The 23,044-nt window shown below is 35.7% G+C and overlaps 1 protein-coding gene across 1 annotated transcript in view; it reads right to left on the bottom strand.

Moving 5' to 3' along the window:
• The window catches only part of LOC111600343 (voltage-dependent calcium channel subunit alpha-2/delta-3), a 71,259-nt gene extending 55,343 nt beyond the window's left edge, over window positions 1-15,916 (bottom strand). The window contains exon 1 of the mRNA XM_030224697.1: window positions 15,898-15,916. The gene's annotated coding sequence lies outside the window, so the exon portion shown is untranslated. The remainder of the gene's footprint in view (window positions 1-15,897) is intronic.
• Between the last annotated feature and the right edge of the window lie 7,128 nt (window positions 15,917-23,044).

Here is a 23,044-nt window from a genome sequence, read left to right as displayed (position 1 = left end):
GCGTGCCTTTCGTCCTTGTGCGTTACGGCCCAAAATCAACGCCTATGCAAATTTACAAGGCTCTTTCGAGTTGATGGGCGGCGGGTGTTAGGACATATGATGACAAAGACGATTTTAGCATTTTTGCTTTTTGATTAGCCCAGACAGTAGCAGCAATCGAAGAAGCATCAGCAATGCCTGCCAGGGAAGCAGAAGCAAGGCCAAAGACTGTTGCCTGCTTTTAGGCCGACCCCCGGCAGCAGCAGCAAGTGAAATACCAGCTTACACTTGGTTTAGTTGAGGTAACCGTAACCGTAAACACTGCCTCAAAGCAAAGCATTTGATTAGCCAGACACACGCACCCACACAGACACAACAAGGCAATACACCTTGGGCAAGGCAGTTGCCTGAAACAAAGCTGTCAATTTGCTTGCTATTTTGGCCAGAATCTGTACTTGGATGCGTGAAAACAAGTTGCTGCAACTTTGCTGCAACTAGCTGTGTTGTTGCATCAACCAGTCCACAATTGTGGTTATTGAGTTTGCCTTTGCTTAGGCTACGACTGGCCTGCCTGCCTGCCTGCCTACCTATTGGCTCCAATTTATTCATAAAGTCCTTAACTAATTGACTTCAATTTGTTTAAAATTCTAAAGAGGAGTAAAAAGAACTGCTGAAATTGCTAAGTGAGAAAATTTCTCTTTAAATATGAGAAATTCTGTTCAAAGCAAGAAAATCATAATAAAATTGCTAAAATACGAATTATGAAAATTTGCTCTGGATAGCTGATGGGTTTCACTCAAAGTTTCTGCTTAGCAATACATGTTTCTGTGTCTCAAATCACATTGTAGAAATAGTAGAAGACGTTTAGCTGCCTTAGATAAGCAAATTTATAGCTCCTGTATGGAGTCCTTTGTCTTACAAGTAACCTAACCTAAGTAATTGGGTACTTCAAGTATATATTGATGAAATATATTAAATATGAGATATTTTTATCTGAAAGCCAAGGAGTAGCGCTATGGATTAAAGATTCTCCCGCAACTATGAGCATTGTCAGGTACTCGAAGAGGAGTGTAATCTAATTTAGATTTATTCATTTTCATTGCAGTTTTCCCTTAGCGTAAGCTGTTTTCTGCTGCAATGTAAGAAGAGCCAAATTCTTAAGAATCATTAAGCCGCTCAATGCTAACTTCAGGTTTAGAATCAGTTCTATTAATCAATATAGGGACAAACTTTTCTATGTAATCGAAAAAGTGAATTTTTAATAAATATAATTCACTGTATTTAGTGGCAGAAGAATGTTTACTAAGCAAAAATTCCAATTATATTTTATTCATATTTCATTTATGTACCTTTCATCAAGGCTTGGCTTCTCTCGCTGCTTTAGAACAGTTTTACCTCAGCTGGCGCTGTCATATGTATATAGGGTATATACATTTGAGAGTGCTGAGAGTAAGCAACTAAACATGGAGAATTGCGACTACTTCACATAAGGATCGATCTCTTTGGTTCAGCGCTCGAAGCGCACGGACGTTTAGATGCCATATTTTTGTTCATCGAACCTAAAAGTAAAGCTGACACGAAGCTGAGTGGGACCTTACGCTTAAATTGTTTGCATTCAAAAATTCTTCTTGGTTCTATTGAGCGTCAATAGGTTAACTCTCTTCCCTTAATGCCTCAAAGCTGAACTTTCCCATCATCCTGTATATCCGACCCACTCTATTCGATTCTAACTGCTAAGCGTGCTATCCTCTTATCAATTAAATTACTTAAAGCTTCACATAAATTTAGTAAATAGAATCGTTCTCAGCTGAAGCAGCAAAGCCGCAAAAAGCTATGTCACTTAAAATGCGCGCAACCAGCAGCAAACCACTTTTTGTTATATATATTTGAAGCCAATATATATAACGAATATACATATATGAAACCAATATGTATATTGATAACCACGGAAGAAACCGCGACACAGCAATTGATATCAATTAGCTAATTATGCCATTGAATGGATTCGCAACGTGACAGCGGAGATTTCGGGTAAACGAATTTTTTGATATCGGGCAGGAGAAGGAACGCACCGAAAATCGTTGCAAATTGAAATGCCTTAAATGCCGAAATATGGCTTGCTGCTTGAGCCTACATAATTACATGCGTTAATACTAGGCAATTGTGGTATGTGCAGGGAACTGTTGTAAGGGATTTAATAATGCAAATTATGCTAAAAGCTGCTCTAAACTTGGCCAATGAGCCGAGCGGCAATTTGTGCGCGCGCCTTTTCCATGACCACAGGCCACAAATCGATGCGTTTTACCTATAATTGAAAGCTGACTGCCTGCCTGTCTGCCTGCTCACCTGCTGTGCATGGCTATGCGAGGGCATGGCTAACAGGTGGGGTGAATGGGTAGAGGTAGGAGGTCATCAGCTGCTGCCGTTGCTGCTGCTGCTGCTGCTGCTGCTGGCTCGTGCAGCTTAAACTTTGCACTTTAGCCATAATATTATTGAAGGATTAAAGTTTAAACTTTTAAGTGCAAAAACACTTTGAATTCAATTGAATTGTGCCCGGTCAGACCGACCCCGCACCCCTCTCCTTTTCTAGCAGCGATTCAATCAGTTGGCTGAGCCCCACTGTGTTGCGCTTGTAAAGTCTGTGTGGCACAGCGCATTTTGAGTCAAGTGGACTAAAAAGTTTTTTTGTTGCGGTTATTGTGGGCATAAAAAGCCAGCTACAAAGTTTCCTGCCACTCGCAATTGCAATACAGTTGCAGTGTTTATCGGCGAGGCGGGCAGTTGATGGGGTACAAATGCGATCAATCAGGGCAGGGCAGGTAGCACTTTATGTACTATTAAAATCTTAGCATGCTAAAAAAACTGTTGACAGCAGCTCTGAATAGTGTAGATAACTTATACGACTATTTTACGGGAGTATCTTGAAAGAAATTAGCTGTAAGATGGTTCAGCCAGTAAGATATCGGTTGAATTGCATGAAAGTCTTAAGTGGGAAGCTTCTGAATATAGAGTCTGAAAGGCAGCTTTTATTGTTGAAAGCACACTGTAGAGGTTTTGGAAGTATAGCACATGACAATAGGAAGAACTTGGAATGTGAACCTAAAAGCTGCATAATTTTTAAAGGACATCTGATAATAGTTCTACTCTACTCTACTCTCTAATACTTCTACAAACGACTTCATTCAGTGTTTATGGTTTAATCATCATTTAATTATTATATTCAGATGTATTTGCGAGGCCCCAAGTCTTTAGTTTTATATGAATGAGGGGAAGAGAAAGAAGAATTCAAAATTACATAATCGATATTAATCGATATTCAGGAAATGAGATCTACTACTGAGCATGCGTTTGGTATACAAAATGAAAGTGCAGCTTACAAAACAATTGTTTCTAAAATCCAAAATAGAAACCCATACTGAAGTCCCCAAAATAAGCGTTTAAAAAGCGAAGCTAAACTATCGATTTGTGTCGATAAGGATAGACTTTTACACCCTATGGTATACATGAGCATATACTTAAAATTTGATTTATTTCATTATCAATGTGTTCAGGGCACAAAAACTTTGTTTCATCTATGATCGTCTGTCAAGGGGCTTAAACATTTAACGTATGTCAAGACAAGCAAAAAACAAGCCAAGGGAGAGCTGGAATTTATTCTATTAAAATTGTTCTGAATTTAAATAAAAATTTCAATAGAAGAAGAAGAAGTAACAATAAGAAAGAAAAAGTAGAAAGGAAAATTGTTGAGCATTTCTTGGCGAAGGACAATATGCTAGAAATTAAATAAGCATTTTAAGCATTAAACAGATAATGATAGGCAAATAGAAGAGAAATGAGTATAATATCAAAAGCGCATGAAAATAGGAAGTAAAATATAAAAAAAGAGCAGAGAAATGTAAAAAAAAAAAACTTTAAGCAACAGCTTCGCTCCCATTGACAAGTGGCCTTTGGATGAAGTGGAGAGCTGGAGGCCTGGTCGAATAATGATGATGTTGCTGATGATGTTGATGATGATAACGCAAGGAAGAGCTGAGCATGTCCTTCGACTGCACACACACACACAAGTTGTCATGTGCCAAGGATGAAAAGCCATGCCTTGTAACAGTGGGCGTAGCTGGTCATTTCTCTCTTTTAACACGCTTACAACGATTTAGTGTGGAATTTTATTTTATTTTATTTCATTTTCTATTTTTTTTGTTTGCCTCTCATTTTACCATTTCGCCTGGCTTTTCTTTATTTCTTTAACTTGTTCGCTTTCCGCGCTGCTCTCACTTGACTGCATCCTTCTGCTTCATGTTTGCAGGAACTGCTGAAGTGATAATCCTGACTTGTGCTGCGTATAATTTGCTAAACTGTTGCCCAAGCCCTGCTCTTCTCTTAGCTTAAACTTGTTCACATTGTTGGCCATTTAATTCGGTTTATTTCGCTGCTTTTGGCATTAAATTCATTAAGCTCGAATATATATTTGCCTGTAATACGATATAGACACGCGTTTCGCTGCTCGAATTGTCAGCCGTTCAAATTCCGCAAATAGTTTTGCATGCCGCAACCAGCAAAAACTCGCTGCCATGGCCCACATTTGCGACCCGAGCTCCTTCGACTCGACTGACTCCCTCCCACTCTCTCACCCCTGTTCGCTTCGCTTTCGCTTATGCAATGCATTCAAGGCGAATCGTTGCGCACGTTTTTGTGAATTGATTTGCTGGCTTTTTGGGTGCAGGTTCCCCAAGCACTTGGCGCTTACTATCCCCTCCCTCTCACCTGCCCTCACCCTACACTTTCAGCTTGTACTCCACATTTATAATGAATAATTTCCGCACGACTTGTATTCAATGGCCAAAATGGTTTGCCGGTTCAACGTTTCCCTAATGGCCATTATTATTATTAGGATTATTATGATCACGATTACAACACTGGCGGCGCGCCTTTCAGACTGAACAGCGAAGTCCCCACCACCTGCACCCTCCCATTTCTTATGACTCCGTTGCTCTTCGGGTCGTTCAATAGTTTTCCCTTTCTTTTTGCCTTACTTGAATAATTCTACGTTCACCCAAAATTTGTTCGATGATTTATTGCGTTTTTAATTAGCAGACGAAGGGTAAAGGGCTTGCACTGCTAGGTTAATTAATTAGTCTAACAAGAGAAGCACGAGTATTTGAGTATCTCATATAGTTTGGTTATGCTAAAGCAAGGTCAAAACTTAAATTATGGAAAAAGTGTAGAAACATAGGGGCACAAATGAATACTTTAATATATGAGGAAGATAGTAGGGAAGCCCAGTAATTTTCAGTTTAAAGAAAGCTTAAAGTTGTGGTTTGATTTGTTAGTTGACCAAGGTCAAATCAAAAGCATTTAGATTTAAGCGTCAAAGCTTCTCAAAAATCCAGAAGAATCTAAATACAGGGCTGCTTTGATAAAATGCATTCAAGTTCATTAAATTAAGCTTAAAGCTCAGCATAACTTACAAGCAAAAACTTCAAAAGCTTAAGTCAGTTAGCTCCTAAGTGTATATTTGGATTCATATTCTACCAAGTTTGTTGTAAATAAAGTCATTTAATGTTCACAGTTGGAAAGTTTTAAACTAGGTCACAATGATGAAAGCTTAATGAAGCAAGGGTACTTAATAGATTTATATGCAGTGAAGTGATTCAGCTAATCAAATTTCTATGCAAAATACCTCTGCAGGTTAAAGTATGCTGCATTGGTTCAGTCAACTGAAATAGAATTAAATCTTAAAAAAAATAGTAATTCAATTAATGTTATATAGACAACATTAATTGCCTTGATTAAGACCATTCCACAAGCGCGCAGTACAACTCGAAAATAAGCTCTATAAGCTCTATGAATATTAATATTAATTGACGTTCGTTTTTTCGCTGATATCGCCGCCAAAGCTATTTAAATGGAGAAGCGCAAAAGAAAAATCGAGCTAAATAAAAACCACAAACACATTTGCTTAACATTGCAAATTGCAAATTGGATTTAAACAAATTGAAAACACGCAATGACATTAATTGAAAATGCCACAAACCGATAACTTTGTAATGTGCAAAAACAACAAAAACAAAAAAAAAATCAAAACCACCAAAAAAATAAAAAAAAACGTAATTGACAAAAATTAAATTTGATATGGTTTTGTTTAAAGGTATATTCCAAACAATATGTCCATTAATTGGTAAATGAAAACAATGGCAAACAGAAAAGGACAAAAGCAAAGCAGCAGCTAGAGCCCATTTCGTATTTAAATGCGAATTATAGAAATGTATAAAAAATAATCGAAATAAGCCCAACGTATATGGCAATGGTCGTGTTTGGCCAAGAGTCGCGTCCCGGCCAAAAGCTTTTATGTACTCTATAAAAATGTACCAAAAACAAGTCGCAAAAGTAAACAACGTCGCTGCAACGCACAAAAACCAGCTCAATAACGGAAAACCAATGAATGAGCCAAGCAAAAATTAAACGAAAAAAACAGATCGCACAATAATAACTGTATTTGACCATTGAATGTTATTGCATTAGTTGGCAGCAAAAAACCAAAATATGCATTGGAAAAAAGTTGTTTTAAATAAACTTTTTGTTAAATGAAAGAAATTCGGTTGAAAGAGAACTATTCCATAGAGTGAGGCTCGGCTTTAACAATTGTATTATCAGTCGGATAAATTTGGCGAGTGTGAGTAAATGAGTTGAGTGTATAAGAAGAGTGTATAAGAAGAGTGTATAAGAAGAGTGTATAAGAAGAGTGTATAAGAAGAGTGTATAAGAAGAGTGTATAAGAAGAGTGTATAAGAAGTGTGTATAAGAAGTGTGTATAAGAAGTGTGTATAAGAAGTGTGTATAAGAAGTGTGTATAAGAAGTGTGTATAAGAAGTGTGTATAAGAAGTGTGTATAAGAAGTGTGTATAAGAAGTGTGTATAAGAAGTGTGTATAAGAAGTGTGTATAAGAAGTGTGTATAAGAAGTGTGTATAAGAAGTGTGTATAAGAAGTGTGTATAAGAAGTGTGTATAAGAAGTGTGTATAAGAAGTGGGTATAAGAAGTGGGTATAAGAAGTGGGTATAAGAAGTGGGTATAAGTGGGTATAAGAAGTGGGTATAAGTGTATAAGAAGGGTGTATAAGTGCGTATAAGAAGTGTATAAGTGTATAAGAAGTGTGTATAAGATTTGTGTATAAGTGTACCATTGTATAACTGTATGTATGAGTGTGGGTGAGTGTATGAACGTATAGATAAAGAATTTATTATATGGGACATATATTGAGATCTATATCTCTGATAAGCCCCGATCTGCAGCATTTACATAACGATAAAATATTGTTAAATTAATGAAGGTCAATATGACTATTCTATCCAAACTGGCTGACATTCATATCTGAAATCAGAAATCTAGCTTTATATATCAGATCGCTATTTTCGGATATTCCCACTTCTGAACGCTTCTATTATCATTCCTCTTTTGCACCTGTCTAGACTTATTTCATAACAATTTGTTACTATTTTTCAATCAATTTTTAGAAAATTTCCTTGTTCATTGAATTCGTCCATCAATTTACTCAACTCTTAGTTAATACTATTGACACAAATAGAAACAGATTTGCTGCTGCCTTGCCTGGCTTAAAATTCAATATTTGCGAGCTTAATTTAAGCTCAAATTTCATAGCTCAGCCGAAATAAACATGAATTTGAATGCAGTTGAAACGAGCGTAAAAAACAAAGGTAAACGAAGTCTGAAGTATAAGAAGAAAAAAATGTAATGGCAGAACACCTGATGCGTTGCGAGCTCAGAAGGTATTGTAAAAGGTGTAAATAGTAAATTAGATAGCAGTTAACTATATCAAGCTTTTATTGTAATTTATTTTGTTTGGGTTCTCAGAATTGTTGCATTGATGTGAAGCACTTGGCAGTGAATCGTTTCAAACCAATTTCGTGCATCGAGCAAATAAATTTGTTGACCGAAAATGCGACTCGAATCGGCTTAATGCACACTCTTTGCGCATGTTTGCTCAGCAGAGGAGGAGACCGGAATGAATGTGCCTCGTTCGTATTACGAAGGTAAAGGTGAAATTGTTACGCTAGACATGCAACAGGTGTTTGCCGGCAAATAGCAGAGATTCTTGTGAGGGGTTCTGTTTGTATGAGGTGTGTTCCTTGAGCTGAGGGGCATGCATTTGTGGTGAATACTCTGAGCTGAAGGGGCTGAACATGCGTTGAATTTAGACATGAAAGAGAGAAAGTGGGGTAAACTGCTTTATCGACAACCAAAAGGGGAATTGTTATAGCTGTGGTGAGTTTCAACGAGTTATGGAAAAGCTGTTGCAGCTGCCTAAATATAAAAGAAATTTTATTGCTTTACATTTTATTTGAATATAAAACTTAATTTATGTTAAGCAAAAAATTTATTTGTATAGCAGTGATTTTTTCTTTCATTTAACAATATAATAAATGCAAATAAAATAATTTTTAATAAACAATAATTGTGGGCATACAGTAATATTAAAAAAATGTGAAATTCAAAATATTATTGGAATGAAAAATTCACTCAGAATAATTAAAAAATTGAAATATATACCAACTAGTAAAAAAAATATAGCTTTAAAACTAATTTATTTTTACAATTTATTTATCTATGAAACTTGCTTGGAATGCGCTTAGCCCACACTAAATGCACACTGTACGGAAATATTAACACGTTACTGCCGACCAATGCAATCGCTTATCAGACAACTCAAATTCCATTCCATATATATAAATATATATACATATATATATATACACACATATATTTATATATAGTAAGCAGAGCTAACTCCTTTGTAAATCCAGCACTCCTAGGCAAAGCAGCGTGAAAACAATCCCGCAAATGGCACGTGACAAATCCGTTGGCAAACGCTTTCCAGCGGGCAGCCACGTGAAATGGCAACGCGCAAATAAGAAGCCCAAAGAACAGTGGAGCAAACACTACAGTTGTCACGAAGGCGGCAGAAGTCAAAGTTGCGTGTGAACTTCTGTTCAGAAATAATTGCATAAGAGCGCAGGAAAAATTTAACTTGTTGCATACAGCAGCATTGGGCGTTTGGCGTTGGTGCAGCACGCACTCGATTGCTGGTGCGATTGTGCAGCAACTACTTCGAAATGTTGCACTTAATGGAGCGTATTTACGAGAGGCAGCTTTGTGCATAGATCTTGTGCACTTGAGAATGTGAAAAGGCAAATTCTTATCGCAAATAGTCGAGTAAAAATATATCAAAGTTAAATTTATTTGAAAGAAATCCTGACCTTGAGAATGCAATGTGAAAATATAGAAATTTATTTATATAGAAAATTATGGGATTTTTAAATTATAAACATGCTAATAATGTATATTATATATTTTATAAATAATATTTAAATATACATTTTCCCTATAAATAGAAGCAGCTCTACCAAAAGTAACCAAATTTAATAATTAAATATTTTAATTTATTTTTGGTTTTCATTAATTTACATTAAAACTAAAAAGAACAAGTTCAGGATATTTATAATATATTTCTTTATATAATATTGATTTATATCAATATAAATTTTGTATCAAAGGCTCAGGGCAATTGTCCATTGAATAAACATGCTGAATATCTTCAAATAAATTATAAAATGAGAAATATATATATAAAATATATATTAAATATGCTTAGGGCTTAAATCAAATAAGGTTATATTTAATTTGGCATTTCTCTCTGCCAAAAATGTAAATTTCGAATAGTTGATTTGAAGTTTTATATTAATTCGCAAGACTTTGGTAATGTTTTGGCATTCGGTCTGCTGACCCTTGGGGAGAGGAGTTGAGATATTCTGCTGGCCAAGTAGAGCTTCAACATAATTACAAGCCGCACACAATGAGTTGGGTCGGCAAACATATTGTGTGCATATGCCACAGATTCACAGATTGTTGGTCCGACGAAAATGCAAATATATTTATGGCGGCAACAATTTCTAAACTAATTTAACATGGCTCACACACACACACACACACACACACACAGAGAGAAAGAAATATATGCAAAATAGGCAAACAAAACTGTGAAATGAAAACAAACCAGACGGAAACGTGGGCTGCAACTTTTGTCATGTATAGTTTCCATAAATATTTAAACACAAAACGTGTGCGCCCAAAGGCTGCCGCTGCTGCTGCACTGTAACTGCTGTCGCTCCATTTCGATATAACAAATGTCCACATATTCAGAATGACAACTAATTAGGTGAGAGGGCAGAGTGCCTACGCTCTTAATCAAAATAAAAAAATTAAAAACAATCACACTCGCCTCTTAGAGAAATTTCTAATTAATTTCAGTTTCGCACTCTAATTGAAAACTCTTGTTTTCACACACAGACCTTCAAAAAGTGTGCAATTGTGCCTATAATTTGAATAATTATTATATTTGCCTTTCATGAAAGTTGCCGTGAAACGCGCACATTTTGTATTGAATTTTAGTGGCCTTTGCATAAACACATTGTTTAGAAGCGAGGTTCAATAAAGCAATTTTAATTTGATATTTTCCATTTGATATTTGCTCTTATTTGGCGTAAGTCCACCGAAAATGGGAAAACAGGACGGAATCATTCATACAACTCGGAAAAAGGCAATCTATCCATCTCTCCATATTACCATCTATTCATCGATCCATATAACAATCTATCCATTTATCCGCATTACCATCTATACATTTAACCACATTATCATCTATCCGTCTATCCACATTATCAGCAATCCACATTATCATCTATTCATCTCTCCATATCTAACCTCTCCACATTACCATCTATACATTCCTTCATATTAAAATCTATCCATCTGTCCACATTACCATCTACATCTCCCCATATTATCAACTCTCCATAATCTATCCATTTATCCACATTATTATATATCCACATTATCATCTATTCATCTCTCCACATCTATCCTCTCTACATTACGATCTATCCATTCCTTCATATTTACAAGCTATCCATCTATCCACACTACCATCTCCCCATATTACCATTTTACCATCTATCCATCTCTTGACATTACAATCTATCCATCTATCCATCTATCCATATAAGCATTTATTCATCTATCCATGACCAAAGTATAGTATGACCCAAAGTACGACCAAAGTATCATCTCTACATCTTACCACCTATCCATACCGCCATCTGTGCATCTCCATATTATCTACCATTTCGTCATATAGCCATATCTATCCATATTACCATTTATCCATCTACCCATATTACCATTTATCCATCTCTCCACATTACCATCTATCCATACTACCATCTATACATATTACCATATTACCATCCACTCATATTAACGTCTCTCCATATTACCATTTATTTTTCTATATTGCCTTTTATCCATCTATCCATATTACCATTTATTCATCTATCCATATGACCAAAGTAACATCTCTCCATATTACCACCTATCCATACCGCCATCAGTGCATCTCCATTTTACCATCTACCATCTCTTCATATAACCATATATTCATATTACCAACTATCCATCTATCCATATTACCATTTATCCATCTATCCATATTACCATTTATCCATCTATCCATATTACCATTTATCCATCTATCCATATTACCATTTATCCATCTATCCATATTACCATTTATCCATCTATCCATATTACCATTTATCCATCTATTCATATTACCACCAACCCATATTGCCATCTATCAATCTCTCTATATTACCATATATCCCATATTGCCATCTATGTATTTCCATATTACCATTTATCCATCTCTCCACTTTACCATCTATCCATACTACCATCTATATACATACTACCATCTATACATATTACCATATTATATTTACGTCTCTCCATATTACCATTTATTTTCCTATACTGCCTTTTATCCATCTATCCTTATTACCATTTATCCATCTATTTATATTACCAAAGTATCATATCTCCATATTAGCGTCTATCCATCTCTCCAAATTACCACCACTCAATCTCTCCATATTACCATATATTCAGCTATCCTCACATCACCATCTGTCCATATCTCCATATTACCTTCTATCTTTATCTCCATATTACCATCTATCTATTCATTTTTATATGTTACCATCTAACGCATCTACCCATATTTCCATCTCTATCATATTATATAATCAATCATTAACCATATTATAATCAATCATTACCATTTACTCACCAATCCATATCATTTATCCATCTCTACATGTTACTATTTTACTATCTCTCCATTTATATATATTTATATATATATTACCACCTATCCATATTGCCGTCTATGTATCTCCATATTACCATCTATTCATCAATCCATATTACCATTCATCCATCTATCATCCATTATAACTATCTATGCAGTTATCCATATTACCATCTATTCACATTAACTTCTATCCGTCTCTCCACATTAGTACCTATCTATGCATCTATGCATCTATGCATCTATGCATCCATATTTTCTGTCTCATCTCTCCATATTACCATCTATCCATATTAACATCTATCCAATTCTCCATTTTACCATAAATCCATATTCCCATTTATCCACTTTGTCTTTCCATGTTTCCACCCATATATCCATCTATCCATGCCAATTTTTCTCAGCTCATGTTTCAAATCAGATGTTCGTGTACTACTCATAGGAAGAACGACGGTTCAGATCATATTCTCCTGACTAAAAACCAAGTAGTCTCATTTTTGTAGTTCTTGTTCCCCTTGTGTAAATTATGATCGGGACCAAATATATATCTATTAATACTTTTTTCATACCTCAACCAATTATCCACGGCCATGGCGTAGGGAATTTTGTGGTCAGTCACAACCAACTAAAGCGCTTTGTGATTCACTTTTCAATTGCACATATTCAATTAGTCAAGCAATTTAGCTGTCGGTAAACCGATTCTGGTTTCATAAAAGCAGCTTCAAGCTAGTCACAACCAGTTTTATATTTGAGTTCAAAGCTGACAGATTCAACTAGCTTATCAATGATATTAAAGTTACGAATTACTAAATACGATATGAATTTTAATTAAATTGTGTCTGAGCAACGAAGTTTGAAGTTCTCGGCGATGTAAAGTGGACAGCAAGCAGCGAATGTTTGTGGGCTAGAACTTGTAATGGCAGATATCTGACACGCAAGAGTGTCTCAATTAAAAGACTAGGCATTTGCATTAAGTGCACTTCGTAGTACGAGTGGAGCTAGCCAAGCAACATGACAGGAAGGACGAACTTTGGCTAAAATATGAGCAGCATAAATGCACAAACATACAAATCATGATGGATACATAGAGATGGGAGAGGGAGGCACGATATGTATGGAGTTAAAAGCCTGTGGCAACAGTTGTAAGTGCATCCTGGCAGCTCATCTTCTTGACTGCCTTAGCAGGAAGCACTTAATAAATTCTAAACTACAATTGTTCTGTGTCCTTTTTGGCGAGCATGTCAAACAAAAGGCAGCTGCTTGCCATTGTACTGGTGTTAAGACTGGAAGGTTCAACGAACCAAGCAAGCTCTCCTCTCTCTCTACATGAATCATAATTATCCAACACACTGTCACTGTGTGTGTGTGTGTGTGTGTCAAAATCAAATTTCATGTTGGCAAAATGTGCTGCCAAATTACAGCTGGACCAGTGCGAAGCCGCCAGCAGACCAAAAGTTGCCAGCGAAATGAAGTCAAGTTTCCAGCATCGCGTTGATTATGATGAGTGGAATCCGACTACTCCACACCCACCGTCTGCCGTTGACCAGATATGTGCGACGTCATCGACCTATTGCCGTGACCCGGCAGCAGCAGCAGCCACTGCTGACATGTTTGTAATTAGTGCATCAGCGCGCTGCTGGCCAGCGCGCGACATTCACATGTCTGACATTGGCTTTGGCTGCGCTATTCTGCTATTTTCGACTCTAATGCAATGGAAAAATATTTTTCTGCCTTTTGCAGCTCAAGCTCCCACACTGCCACGCTCAGCCTCGCTTGCCTGCCCGCTGTCAGTATTTGTGTCCAAAATTCTGACAGTTTTCACGCTGATGGATGCAAACGCGTGACAAAACCAACACGCAAATTAGTTTATATATTTTGACAACAAAGTTGGATATGGAAACGGGGGACGAAGTGGAAAACATAAATTCAGCTGGAAGCTGAAATTGCAATTGCAATTGCTTTAGCAACTGTAGGTTTTTTCTTGCATGGCCAATTGAAACCGAAATGGATGCAAGATAATGAATCAATTGCTGGCTCTTATCATAGTTCTGCTTGGATAGGAAAACTAGAAAATAACTGCCCAAAGATACTTCTTAGAACTGCTGGGCTTACCTCACGTAGCCAGCGATAGTGAAATGAGTTGGTTTAGTTGAATCCTTGTTGGAGAGCGAATTACTGAGTAATGTCTTGATGAGGATATTTGTGTACGATTACCATGTCCTACATTCGCTTATTTGAATGAATTGTATTTAGCTTATTTATTATTGAAGAAAGGCTGTTTGGATATTTTGAAAGCAGTGTATAGGTGAATACTGCTGGAGGTCCACTCAAGAGTCAAACGAAGCTAAAGCACAAGCGGAAAATATCATTTGGCAAGGCCACCAATCAGCTCGACGAAGGAAGAATTGTTCTACATATCTTGGTGGACTTGGACTTGCTCCGAAGGGGGGTATACGGCGTTTACTCGTTGGCCACAGCGCCTTACCTGTCTTTATTCTGTTGAAAATGGCTTCCCAATTATAGTAGGCGACAGATCTAATTTTACAATTTGCAATTATTATAAATATTACATTGTATTTTTAAATTAACTAAAAACTTATTTTTTATGTAAATCATTTTTGAAAATCCTTTTAAATAATTCAATTTAATAATTTATTGAATTCATAAAGCAAAGTGCATTAACAATTCTTTTCATTTTCCTGCTCTCAGCTTGCTGCACATAATTTAGCTGCAGCAGCAACTGATAGCTACTTAAATGCTGCTTCAGCTGCAACTGTGAGTAAGGCACAATTGAGAATTTCCATTCGGCATTTCGGTGCACGTATTTGACGTATGATGTTATGCTGCTTCCTGTGACTGCTGCATTCTCAGCGCAATTTATTTATGCCTGCCCTTTGAGAGATGCCTTTAAATCTCATTACCCACAGGGGAATAAATGTCGTTGCGATAGAAAAAAAAAACAGCAAAACGAGAGAAATTTAATTTGCCTTTTCGCTTTGATTTGCTCTGCATATTAACTAAAAATGTTGCCGTCTTCTTTTTTAATGCTAGCTTGAGAAAACGGAAGCCAAACCATACTAAATGAATACTGCGCTCAGGACTGAGTGAAAAGTTGCAGCAGTCGATAACTGAGTTTTAACGACTGCCAAAACGGAAATGAGTGGGCGTTTGACAGTGGGCGTGAGAGTGCATGATTAATTCAATGCGAATCCGAATGCAAATGCAAATTTGTGCAATTGAACAAACTCAATGTGCATTAAGTCTTTTTAAAATACGCCCTCAAACTGAAGGCCATAAACAAGATTATCCATTTGTATACCCTGGAAAGGTTGTTTGATGGGGCATATGTGGCGGAATACGCAGAAGGCAGTAATAAATTATAAATAAATTATATATGTTTGCATTTCTTTTTATATGTATCTGAACATGATTAGAATATATCTAGTTAATCATCCAAATTCTTCTTAGGCATTGCATCTAAAAGCTCCAGCTGGCTTCTCTAAGACATAAAATAAAATATTTATTTCATCAAAAAGCCAATGATTCCTGATGTCTTTTTAAATATTTGTAATAAAGTCTTTATTCCTTTTATAAATTTCACAATATTCTTCTAGTAGGCTCAAGTGGCTCTACTAATTCTTAGCCATATAAATAATTATATATAAAAAAATACAATTCATAAATATATATATATATACCTTTCATATTCAATCTGCATTAATTGAGGAAGAGATAGCAAATGAGGCATGAATTATGTCCTAAGCCTATAGACTTCCTTGATACGATAGTTTTGATAATATCAGCTGACCATCAAGTTAATAATAAATTCATTCAATACAGTTAACTTCAAATACAGACCAAATCATTTACATCCAGAAAAATTAGGCTTGAAATACAGGACAGCTCCACGTTTCCATTTTTATTTCGCTTTTCAATAAATTAAAGTCTTCCCAATAAATGTGTGGCTAGCTACACTGCGCAGTCTGACAATATTCTCAGCTTCTTCTAGTTGAGCAGCAAATATTTTCCTTTTCAAATCAAATTTCAGTGTTGCTAAGCGACAAATTAACTTATTGGCGCCTGAAAGGCAAATTCAATCAAAACGCAACAGCAATTCGCCAGGCACTTCAAAAGTGACAAACAGTCGCCGCCGCTAAATTTGCCTCAACGTGGCATTAATATGACACTCAACGAGCTGTTTGCTGTTGCTCTTGTTGTTGCTGCAAGTGAAGAATCAGTGCTAAGAGAAGTCAGCACTGGCAGAATGGCAACGCTGAACGAATCACTCCTAAATGCATTTGCCGTCGTTCATATTTTTGCAATTTTACCCACCGTCACTTACGACTTGCATCATTCTTTTTCATTTCGACCGAGCACATGAAGGGACTGACTGAATGAATGGACTAGATGGCTGGCTGGCTTGGCTGACTGGTTGCTTGAATTGTTAGCCGACTAGCTGACTTCCCGCTGATGTAACCCTCTCGCACTGCCCCTGATTGACTGGCTGTTGCCCTCCCACAGCTTTGACTTCCCTTAGCTGGCTGTTAGCGGATGTGTATTCCCTTCACTGAAGCAATTGGCATTAAAAGTTTATATTATTTATTGGGTTTGCCTTTTTCACGGCTATATCTCTTGAACATGTAGATAAACTATTTTATCTATAAAAGACATTATCCATTATCTATGTACAGGAAAGGTAAAGTATATTATTTCTTTCTCTTAACGTTTAATCTTAGCTCCCACATTTCGCTTTGTCTATCTTTTGATTTTAAAGTAATATTTAATTAATTCAATAATTTTTAAATAAATACAAAAAAACTGTATATCAGTGCAGGATTGGGTATCAAATTTCAGTTACGACCTATACTTGATTGGATGGTAAGTGCAATAGCCAAATGCCCAGACCTCAATGTTGCTGCTGCTTGTGGCACAGACAACTTGGCATATTGACCGACACGAGTCGTCTAAACAAACGAGCAAATGTTCCGTGGCCAAGTCGATGCGCTTGCTGCAGATTGATGGAAACGCGCTGTTTGCGACCTGCCAAATTGACAGTTTGGTCAACAAGCAGAACATCAGTTATCATCGTGTATAAATATTCGCTTCTTTTTAATAAAGAGCTCTCGAAACGGCTGAAGAAAGTGCAAAGGAGCTGCCTGGGTAGCGACCACCTACAGAGCGTTCGCATTTGCCATGCCCCAATATAATTTTTTTTTGGGTTTTTTGGCATCCTGCGCTCACAACACATTGTTCTGCACTTTTGTTTTGTGTTTGTCAAGCAGGATATTACACCTCGGTTTTTTTGTCGCTGTCTCTCACTTTCACATGCTGTGACATATTTCTATAGGAACTTTCTGGGTGCGGGGGCAGAGCTGTGCCCAGGCAGACTTGAGTGAAAAGTCTGCCAGGCAGTCAGCCAGACATTTTACTTCATACTTTATTTTTTGTTGCGTTGGTTTTGCCGTTTTTAATCTTATAAACAATGTCAGCATGAGCTCCGCTTTTCGCACGGCTCCGGTTGGTGTTTGTTGCCACCGAATGTTGCATGCGCCGCCTGGCGGGGCACACAACGCAAGCGCGGCCCAAAGCGTTTTATGGCTTTAATATGTTAAATCGCATTTGCTTATAATTTTTTCTCTTTTCGCTTCGCTTCGTTTCGCTGTTGACAAAATGCTTCTTAAATGCCAAAAACGATTGCATAAATTCTCAGCTGTAATTTATGCTAGTTGAAGAATTTTAATAAATGTAGAAAGTTAAGCTAGGGTTGAACCTTCTGAATATATGTGGACATTTGTATTTCATTAACAAAGGTAAAAAGCAACCTCATGAATTATATAGGTAAACAAATATAAAAATGTCGTAAATATAAAAAAACTTTAATAAAAATCATATAAAAATAGAATATATTTTAATAAATTATTGTTTAACATGAAAAATAATATAATATAAATAAAAGCTCGAATAAAATACACTAAAAATACAAAATTGAATAAATTAAATTAATAACAAATAAAAAATACAATAATATTAAATAAGAAATTTGGTTTTAAAATACAAAAAAAAAATTAAATACATAAATTTGTTTTTATAAAACTGGAAATTAAAATAATTAAAATTATAACAATAATATATACAATAAAAATGTTTCAAAAACCCAATAAGTAAATTATAAAATATTTCTTTTAAAATATAAAATAATTGGTATTCTTTTAAATACTTTCCATTCAACTAAGAGCCGAACAACGGCAATATATCTAAAAATGTCATGCTAGCTGATGAAGTTCCTATATATAAAGAAAAACTGCCCAGCTGGAAGATTAGCTTTGATATTCATAACCTCAAAATGCAAACATTTTTACCCAGCATAAAAGAATATTTGCAGCTGCTTCAGCTATGTAAAATGAGTTTGGTTACTGGTATTAATATATAAAAATTTAATAGACCACCTTGGGCTAGTTTGGCAGGCGAAGTGTGCCGACATTAAAATTAATATGCTACTCAGTGTTGAACAATGTGACAAAGGCAAAGATGTTTATTGAAAGTGGAAAGTCTGGTTAGAAGGCAGACGTTATTGAAAGTTGGTATATTTAAAATACAAGTCTTTTTTCCGATTGACAAAAATGTGGATGGAAATGTGGAGCATTTCGAAACACTGCTAATTGCTGCTAGCTTTTCTGACCTCATTTATCAACACTCTTTTCCAAGCGCCTTTGGCAAAGGTAATTAATACATCACTGTTCCAATTTGCTATATCTTCTTTCTTCCTCTTACTCATAACGTGTATAATTTGGTTCTTCTGCTTCTTTTTCTCTTGTTGGTATTATTTTGCCAGTGGCTATATATTCTACTCAACGTGAAATTAGCTGGCTCTTTGGCGGAATACAAATGCGGTTAATGCCGTGCGCTGAATTCCTCTAAATGTCTGCTCTGATAAAAGCACAAAAGATTATGCCAGCGGCTGTGTGTGCAAAAATTGTTCAAATTGAAGAGTGCCACTGACTGCATGTGAGATAGCATGCATACTTTGGACCTGATTTGAAGCAAAAAAAACGTAGCTACTTTTTATACTCTTAGAAAAAGGTTATAGAGAGGTAAATGTGGTCTAAAATTGGGTTGGCAATTTTTGATTTCTCTAGCATTCAATGAAAATTTCATGAATTTCTATTTATTATTATCATTCAATAGGCAGTTATACATAAGTTAAATATAGAAATCATGCACTGAATTCATTAAAAAAAATGAAAGTGGTAAATTAAATTAAGAGTATTTACAAGCTACATAATTATAGTGCATATACTTCACAATATAGAAAAACATTTGCTTAAATATAAATTCTTAATCACACACATACAGAGATTTGTACATCTCTATTCAACTGTCATTCATGTCAAATAAAAGTTCTGTGACAATTCGTGCATTGAAAATTGAATGTCATGAAAATCTGTCAAAAACAAGTTCTATGAAAAATAAATTCTTGGCCAAAATATATTAGATATATATCAGTTAGTGCATGAACTCTTCGGCTATTTAATAATTTCTATTTTGTTTATATTTTCCCCCCCATGTAGGTTTCTGTTTTTTTTAGTTATGTTCTACGTGAGGTTAATCGCAAATGAGCAACGCAATTCCTGTACACCTAATGAGGCCAATTAAGCCTGCGGCAAAAACTAAATGCCGTGTGCAGCTTGTTTAATGAGCCGTTTAACTATGACTGTGCTCCCTTTTTTTCCCTTTCTGTCTGCCTCTTTCACTTCAACCTGTTTATAGTTATTTTCTTTTGTACTGATTGTAAATCATGCAGACTTGCTGACGACTTTTTGTGAGAGTCATAACACCATTCGATTGCATCGAGAAAAGTTTTGGATTTTTATTTGCTGTCAGAGACAGGAAGCATCCTTAAAAAACTAAATGAAGCTGGTGCTCAGTGTTCAAATAGCTCTTGCATTAAGTTTGTTTCAAGAGGGCTAAAAGTTGCAGTTGATAAATTGAGTAAAATTAGAGGTTATAAAAAAATTCTAGAAAATTTCGTTTTGAATTTGTTGAATATGTTCTAAATATATCAATATATAAATAAATTTCACTTAGCTTTTGTTTGGAATCGTTTGATTTTCTTTCCTTCGTGCCACTTTACAATCCAAAAAGTAATAAAATTTTCATAAAAATGGTTTCACAATTTAATAGAATTTTTAATTTTTTTTAGGAACTTCTCACTGAGATGTCTATGACTTGGCTAGTCAGACGATAATAAAATTTCTTTTTCCATTTCGACATTACATTAACTTTGGCATAGCAATTTGAAGCACTAATTTGAAATCAAGTTGGCATTGCTTTTCCACAGTGTTAATGCGGGAACTATTGGAATAAATGTTCCCGACACAGTTGTAACTGCTTTAGATATTTGATCAAATACTCTAGGGTTACCAAGTGCACACACACACACACACAGACACATATAGACACACACTGCTTGAATATTTGCACAGAATGCATTAGAGCCTGTGCACGAGAGCATGTGAAATATTTATGTTGGGGCACTGTAGACATCAGATGATTAGTTGCATATTCCATGTGCTGGCAAAGCTCCCCGAGCTGTCGATGATTTTGACCGTGCAAATATTTAATCTTGGTACATTTGGCACCCCCTCGATCCGGACGTGCTGGACGTCTTGGAAATCTCAGTTGTATTCTTACAGAACAGCAGCTGAAGCAGTAGCAGCAGGCAGAGAGAGGCAAAAGCAAAGGCGAAGGCTAAGGCAGTTTCTGCTCTCAGCTCAGCTCGTATTAGCCCAACTCAAACAATGGCATTGGCAAGTCCAAGCCCCAGCCAAATTGCAATGTGCAGAGTCCGAAACGAAAAGAGAGAGCGAGAGAGAAAAAGAGTAGTACAACAAAAAAGAATTTATATATATATATAAAAAGGAAAAGTGTTGTTAAGAAAATGCACAAGACAGAAAATCGATCTGTGTGTTGTGTTTTTGTGGTCGACTGTGCAAAGTTTTTCCTTAAGTGCGCCCGGATTGGAGCCAGGGTGTAGCGGGTGCCACTAAATCCTTAGTGTGGCAGATTAACACGTCCTGGTCAAGCTATAAACGTACAGCTGCCAGCAGCAGAAGGTCAAATTCGAGTTGTAAATAAGTTAAATAGAGCAAATATATAAAAGAAAACGCTATAAATACTGAATAAATAAACTTTAAATAAGTTCAACAAATATTTCAATACAAATTTAAGAGTAGTCCAAAGGATTGTATTGCCTTGGGCAAAGTCCATCCGTCTGTCAGTGTTTCTATGACTTTCCAGCTAGACAGTTTGGAATTTAATTGAAATTGTCAAGTCAATGAGCCGTGGGAGGTGTGGCAGATGAGGAGATTTTCGGGAATTAGAGTTTTTCTGGTTGATTACTGATGACATCTTCTACAGTTTGATTAGAATATTTCAATATTGAAAAGAGAACGAGTATTATGCAGTCGATAGCTGCCGATTGCAACGTTCTGACTTGTTTTTAATTAAGTTTGTTTGGCTGCCTCTGTCATAGCAGCAGCAGCAGCAGCCGCAGCTTATTGCCAAATAATTTGCTTTTTATGGCTTCGTTTAAAGAGTTGATGCAACATTTGCACATGTTGTAAATGCAACGTAGTGTACAGCTTTTTGTTCTGTGTTTTCTTAAGAAGTAGCAAATCTAATTAAAATTGGTCTTTGTGGCTAAGCATTGATTGAATAAATATGATTTTAATTTCAATAATATAATCAACATTTAATATATGCTATAAGTATTATTATTATTTCTACACAACAATATCAAGTCATGAGTTGAGCATATTTACAGAACCTTTCAGTTCCTTTATCTGCAGACTTAGCTTTCGTTGATTGGCTCTTCATCGGGGAGCTCTTTCCCTGATATACTCTACTTTCTCTTCTAAGATGTAACCCGCCGCTAAGGGCAGTATTCACTTATTTTGCACGTATACACAGATATAAGTTTTTAAATAACCCATTTAATTTCTCTCAAAATCTAAGAGAAAACTCATTGTTAAAGATGAACAGTTTGTTGTGCTCTGAAACTGCAATTTTATACTTTGAAACAGTTTAGAATAGGAACTCAAAGTATAATTATTGTGTGAAAGTGCATGTAACAGGCAGAAAAACGTGTGGCAGATAGCAAAAAGTATATATATTCCTGATCCGGTTAAGAAGCAGAATCGATTTAGTCATATCCGTATGTCCGTCAAATGCTAGAGACTTTCTATACAGCATATAGCACGAGCTCATCATTTCTTTCGATAATACATCCTATCAATCTGTCATTCTGTAGCAGACTGCGTGTGTATGAGTGTGTGTGTATGTATAAAGAAAGCATAGATCGATTGGAATAGCAGATAAGGTATCTGCTAGTCTGGATCTGGCACATCCGATCAAAGCACTCATAAATGCAAAAGAAATGTTATAAATTTTTTTAATTTGCTCATTTATTTTTATAAAATCAATCGTAACAATTCATTAATCAGTTTGGGCGTTCATTCATTGAAAATTCGCTATTAAATTAATTATGATGATTTTTGTTTTTTGTTTTTTGTTTTTCATTTGGTTTACAATTTTTACATATTAAACAATTCCATATTTTTATCGCTTTATTTACGCAATTATTAAATACTTAGAAAATAAAATGCGTCTAAATTGAAATACGTACAGCAAATGTAAGTAGATGGCTTGCTGATGTACATATTGTGATGAATGATTATAATATTATTATTATTATTATTGATGATTAAATAACTAATCAATTGGGTTGGGTTTTGTGTTTATCAATTTTTAAAAAATATATATTTTTTTTCTTGTTCATGTACAATA

The sequence above is a fragment of the Drosophila hydei genome, unplaced genomic scaffold, assembly GCF_003285905.1.
Source record: "Drosophila hydei strain 15085-1641.00,03,60 unplaced genomic scaffold, DhydRS2 tig00008116-arrow-pilon, whole genome shotgun sequence".
NCBI lineage: Eukaryota > Metazoa > Arthropoda > Insecta > Diptera > Drosophilidae > Drosophila > Drosophila hydei.
Note: the sequence above shows the minus strand (reverse complement) of the source record. Positions and strands in the feature narration are given on the sequence as shown.